The sequence below is a fragment of the Octopus bimaculoides genome, chromosome 2 (genome assembly GCF_046866305.1).
Source record: "Octopus bimaculoides isolate indiv1 chromosome 2, ASM4686630v1, whole genome shotgun sequence".
NCBI classification, from domain to species: Eukaryota; Metazoa; Mollusca; class Cephalopoda; order Octopoda; family Octopodidae; genus Octopus; species Octopus bimaculoides.
The window spans coordinates 157,652,973-157,659,207 of NC_142929.1; the positions used below are offsets into that span (position 1 = coordinate 157,652,973).

The 6,235-nt window shown below is 37.9% G+C and overlaps 2 non-coding genes across 2 annotated transcripts; both read right to left on the minus strand.

Annotated features, from left to right (window-relative positions):
• Positions 1-3,354: 3,354 nt before the first annotated feature.
• Positions 3,355-3,426, minus strand: Trnae-cuc (transfer RNA glutamic acid (anticodon CUC)). Its single transcript has one exon. It is a non-coding gene; the product is annotated as a tRNA-Glu (tRNA).
• A 422-nt stretch (positions 3,427-3,848) lies between these two features.
• Positions 3,849-3,920, minus strand: Trnae-cuc (transfer RNA glutamic acid (anticodon CUC)). The gene has a single exon. It is a non-coding gene; the product is annotated as a tRNA-Glu (tRNA).
• Positions 3,921-6,235: the final 2,315 nt, after the last annotated feature.

Genomic DNA, 6,235 nt, shown 5'->3' on the forward strand with positions numbered 1-6,235 from the left:
ATGTATTTGTGCGTTTACATGTATATTTGCACGTATGTGTGTATGTACATACGTACTTACGTATGTATATGTATGTATATGTCTATGTGTAAGCTGATATATATTTGTACAGAGATTTATTATGTACTCTGTACTTATATATACTATATTCTCTTGATGTTTATACAGACATATATGTGTGCGTGTGTATATGTATAAATATATATATATATATATATATATATGCACACTTATAAATGTATGTATACATATGTATGATGTATCTAAATATGTATGTATGTAAATATGTATGTATGTATGTATATATGATTGTGTTTGTGTGCGCCTGTGCGTGTGTTTGAAGTTTGTCGGTCAATGATAAAGAATTGATACTAACGTGAATTGAGGTAGATCTTGTTCTTACATGTGTCACGGAAAAAGAAAATCAGCGAAACGCTTTCTTCTCCTCCTCCTCCCGCTCCCTCTGAAAAAAAAGCACAAAAAGAAACAACGGCACCGTGTGCAAATTGTGTAAAGATTGGCAAGAAAGCACACACACACACACACATTCAGATTCACATACAAAGAATATAAAACAACAAAGAAAACTAGAAATATGAAGAGCAAGAACAAAAGAGAACGAGACAAAAATATACAACAAACATTACAAAACCCAGGAAAGATAAATGAAAAGCTTAAAGTCGAAGAAAAAAGAAATAAAAAAACGATAGAAAATACACAGAAAACAAACAGCGAAAGCTCTTGTTTACCTCCATCTACCTCCTCCAAAAACAAAAACAAAACACTATTTACAAGAACAACAAAAATAATATCCACCGACAAACCTTTCTTCTTATCACATTTGAAGTTGATTTTGAGATAATCAATTGAAGTTCATAATCATTGATAGATTAATGGAACTACTTTATCCTCCAAGTTTCTTTGTCGTTCTGTCTGTTTTGTCAATATTTAGTCAGTCTATCGAACTCTTTCAGTTCTGTGGCCGTGATATGGAGAGAGAAGGATCTAAAGGCTGTGGTCATGGCAAGGCACAGATAGGCGTGGCAGTATGGTTAAGAAATTCACTTTGTAAATGTCTTCTCCCACAACCTAGGGTCTATCAAATCCTTGTTAAACAAAATTTAGTCGTCAGAAACAGTGGAAGCCCCGCACAAGGACTTTTCCTGCTTTTGAGTGGCGAACTTATTCCCTTTCTGGGTTTAACATCATGTGTATCTTAGGCGCCGTATCTTAGGTTTAACATCGTCATGTGTATCTTAGGGTTAGGGTTAGGGTTAGGGTTAGGGTTAGCAGAGTTAGAAATGTTGCAAGCTTCGAGAATGATCTCCGATTTCAGGATAACGTCCATCTTTCCAACAGTTTTAGGGGGCATGGAAAAGGATCACTTCCTTCTCTAAGCTATTGAAAAAAAAAAAAAAACGAAATTAAAAAGGGCATGAAAAGAGAAACATTTTTTAATGAAGAAAAAAAATTTACTCTTTTACTCTTTTACTTGTTTCAGTCATTTGACTGTGGCCATGCTGGAGCACCGCCTTTAGTCGAGCAAATCGATCCCAGGACTTATTCTTTGTAAGCCTAGTACTTATTCTATCGGTTTCTTTTGTCGAACCACTAAGTTACGGGGACGTAAACACCAACATCGGTTGTCAAGAGATGGTGGGGGGGACAAACACAGACACAAACACACACACACACACACACACACACACACACACATATATATACATACATATATACGACGGGCTTCTTTCAGTTTCCGTCTACCAAATCCACTCACAAGGCTTTGGTCGGCCCGAGGCTATAGTAGAAGATACTAGCCCAAGGTGTCACACAGTGGGACTAAACCCAGAACCATGTGGTTGGTAAGCAAGCTACTTACCACACAGCCACTCCTGGCCTATTGATAACAATAATTTCAAATTGTGGCACAGAACTGGTAGTTTTGAGGGAAGGGATAAATAAATTACATCGACTGGTATTTATTTCATCGACCCCGAAAGACAAAGTCGACCTCGGCGAAATTCGAGCTCAGAACATGAAGACGGACGACATGCTGCTAATCATTTTGTCCGGCCAGCTAACGGTTCTGCCAGCTCGTCGCCTTAATTTATAACAATAATAATGGTTTCAAATTTTGGCACAAGACCAGCAAGTTCGGGGGAGGGGTAAGTTAAATACATCGACCCCATTGCTCAACTGATACTTATTTTATCGACTCCGAAAGGATGAAAGGCAAAATCGACCTTGGCAGAGTTTGAACTCAGAACGTAAGGAAGGACGAAATGCTGCTAAGTATTTTGTTCGGTGGTGAGTTAACGGTTCTGCCAGCTCGCCGCCTTAATTGTTAACCATAGTAACGATTTCTTTTAATACAGTTCTATATTTAAGAGACGAGGAATTATGGACATTATTTACATTATTTACATTAAACGGATATTTGTTCTCATCTTGTTTGTTGTTAACACAACGTTTCGGCATATGGCATAGTGGTTAAGAGCACGGGCTACTAACCCCAAGATTCCGAGTTCGATTCCAAGCAGTGATCTGAACAACAACAACAACAATAATAATAATAATAATAATAATGACAACAACAACAACAACAACATCGAAAAATACCTTAGGAATGAGAACCCAGGTTCGAAATTTGCCCAAGATACCTGAAGAAGGCTGGAGGGTATATCAGCCGAAACGTTGTGTTAACAACAAACAAGATGAGGACAAATATCCGTTGAATGTAAATAATGTAAATAATGATTTCTTTTATTGGCTACAAATGTTGAAGACGTGGGGACAATACAAAAGCAAATTACAAATGGTGGAGAAGAAATAACGGGGACTAATATGAAATATAATGATCGAAATAACAAAACAGAAGAGACATTAATATATTAATTACATTATATAATAATAAGTGTATTAAATATTTCTCCAACGCTTGAATGATATTTATTTTATTGACACTGAATGGATAACCACAACCGGTTTTGAATTCAGAGCTTAAAAGGACGTAATTATATATGAAGCTCTAACGATCCGGCAAATCCACTGCAATTTATAATGTGTATGTTGTTCGTATTCACTTTCATTTGAGGGGAATAAAGCCCCTAATGGAATTGCCTTGCTCAAGGACACTTTCTCCGGTCCAGGAATCGAATACGTCACTTTGCGATCGTGAGGCTAACACTCTAACTACTAGGGCACGTGGTCTCACACGTGTGCACACAAACGCATGCACACAGTCGAGGGAGGAAGGACAGAATCAAGTGACCTGATTGGTGATGGAGGGGGTGGGAATATGTCCTCAGATCAGAAATGCTTACAACAAAAATATAAAAAAATTAAAGAAATAATTTCCCAAGCGGGGAATCGAACCCCGGCCGCCGCGGTGAGAGCGCGGAATCCTAACCACTAGACTACTTGGGATATATGGACGAACTGCTGAAACAGTCGAATTTAATACATAGCCACTGACAACATTACGAAACCGTGTCATGTTTAAGTGTTGGCATACCAACAAACCATTAATTATATCATATCAACAGACCGTCAAAGATATCGAGAGAGAGAAATGGTGGTGTTAAATTGGTCGGCATATTAATGCTGACATTCCCAAGAAGGGGAAGAATCCTCTCAAAAAGCTTCCACACAATTTTCGTCTCCCTAATTTTACTCAGTTTAGTTGGCGTAAAGCTTTAGTAGAAGACACTACTGTGGGCAGCTCTGATCGTCTCGCAAAACACGAACTGCCTTTGCAGAATTAAACTAAAAATTTCAATATATCCAAGTTTATGAATTGAAAATTAAAAACCAATAAACAAAAATGGAAGTGGGGAAAAAATACAGCTTTCCCAAGCGGGGAATCGAACCCCGGCCGCCGCGGTGAGAGCGCGGAATCCTAACCACTAGACCACTTGGGACATTCGGATACTTGCATTAAAACAGTCGAATTTAACGCAGTCACTGACAGCAAAACTGAGTCATGTTTAAGTGTTGGCATACCAACAGACCTTTGGCTATCAAATATAATCTCCTACTCCTCCATTCACATTGCTTACCCTACTCCTCATTCTCTCACTATCTACTTGTACATTATCTCATCGACTCCGTCTGTTCCTCACAGCCTATTTATACACTGTCTTAATATCTCCCTCCTCATTCCTTTACTATCTACCTCAATACCTTTCTTCTTGTTTTCAATCTTATCTCCCCACTCCCTCGTTCTCTGATGAAGGGCTCTGCCCTACACCGTTACTTCTCAATGCAGTTGCATTTTCTCCTGCTGACTCTGCCACTAATATTTTGTGCTACGACGACGACGTCAACGACAGCAACAATAACAACAATAGCAACCTAAGTGCAATGAGCCACCGAGCGAGTGTCTACGAGGTCAGACAATCTGCTAGAAATAGCAGCTATATTCCCTCGAATTACATGTGATATCACTCATAAATGACCTATTGGATAATACACGATTCATGAGATGATGCTTGTCTTTGGTTATATAAAATCCAGTAAAAAACATAACTATGTAATCAATCATTAATCAATGAGTTTCCCCAGAGACGTTTTCTTACTTAATGATTTATTATTCTTACTTAATGATTTATTCTTTTTAATATGAATTCTCGTTAGTAGAGATGGACTGAAACATCGAACTAAGAACACTGTGTAGCTGTGCCCTGCTGGACCCTCTTTCATCGAAGTGTAGGTGTGGCTGTGCCGTAAGAAGCTTGCTTCACAACCAGATGGTTCCAGGTTCAGTCCCGCTGTGTGGCACCTTGGGCCGGTGCCTTGGTTAATATAAAGATCTTCACTCGTTAAAAAAAAACAACAAAAAACAACAAAAAACAGCCTGCTGGGTGTTAACAGCTGTGTAGAAAACAAATGACAAAAAAGTTTGCGCAAACGGACCTAAAGAGGTGGGGACAGGACTTTCGGAAACTTCACAAAATCCGATTTTTCTGTCATAACTTTCGGGAAAATGGATATGTATTGATTTTTTTTTTACGGAATCCCACGTTTTTGGTTATGGAGGATCTTTTTTTAAACATGTTTTTGGTCATAATCTGATGAACAACGTTGCAGTTTCCCTCTACCAAATTCAGTCACAAGTCTGTGGTTGGCCAAAGGCTATAGGAGAAAACACTTGCCTAAGGTATCATGCAGAGGGATTGAACGTGGAACCATGTGGTTGGGAAGCAAACTTCTCAACCACACAATCATTCTTGCATCTAATATGCGTGCGTTTCCATTTAATCGAGTATTGTGTTCCACTATGTCTCAAAGTTTGAAGTTCATCAAGCAGAGATCAATGAAATAAATGTCAGATTGAAATACATACTGAGATCAGTATGATCAAATAAATTTTTGAAGGTGGTACCCGATCACGGTGACAGTCGAAAGACTAAACCCAGTAAAATAATGTTTAAAAACTTAATGGCTTCAAATTTAAGGTAATGGATTACTAACCACAAGATAATAAATTCAAAATTTCATATTGAACTTCCACTCTATACGATAACACTATATGTACCTCTAAGTCTACTTGACTTCTAACAATTAACAACTGTAATTTGAAGTTGAATGGTTAGTAGTAAGAAAGATGTTCAGGTTTCTTGAAAAGTTATCGTGCAAAATATTGAGAAAACGTATTTTTTTCAGCACAACAAAACGCGCGCGCGCGCACACACACTCACACACACACACGCACACACACACACATACACACACACACAGGTGTGTTTGTGGTAACTCGAGCTACTACAAATAGCAGCCAATCTCTCTTAAAACACATCCTTTCATCAAAAGGAACATACAGATTTACAGTATTTCAGAGAAAAAAAAAAACAACAACGAGAAAAACAATGCAATGGGTCTGCTACATCAGAGGCAACACTGGGCTAAACAAAACACAGACAAACATACTGAAGTATTAAATATTATTTACTAAATAATACTAATAAAATTGACGGTATATCTTCGAAGTTTCATTCCTTGTAAAACTTCATGTATTTTAAACATTTTCTCATTATGCTAAGATAGAAATTGTTCAGGGAGAGTTGTCTCCCTTAGCGAAAGACCTCAAAATTGTGTGATCCGACTTCGTTTTCGAGGTTATTTCTGAAATAAAAAAGAGTTGTTGCTAAAAAAACATACTTTATTTGGTAGCCGAAAGATTACTGAATCTTTTGATACCTCATACGTCAAAATCGGCAATTCAGTTTTCGAATCC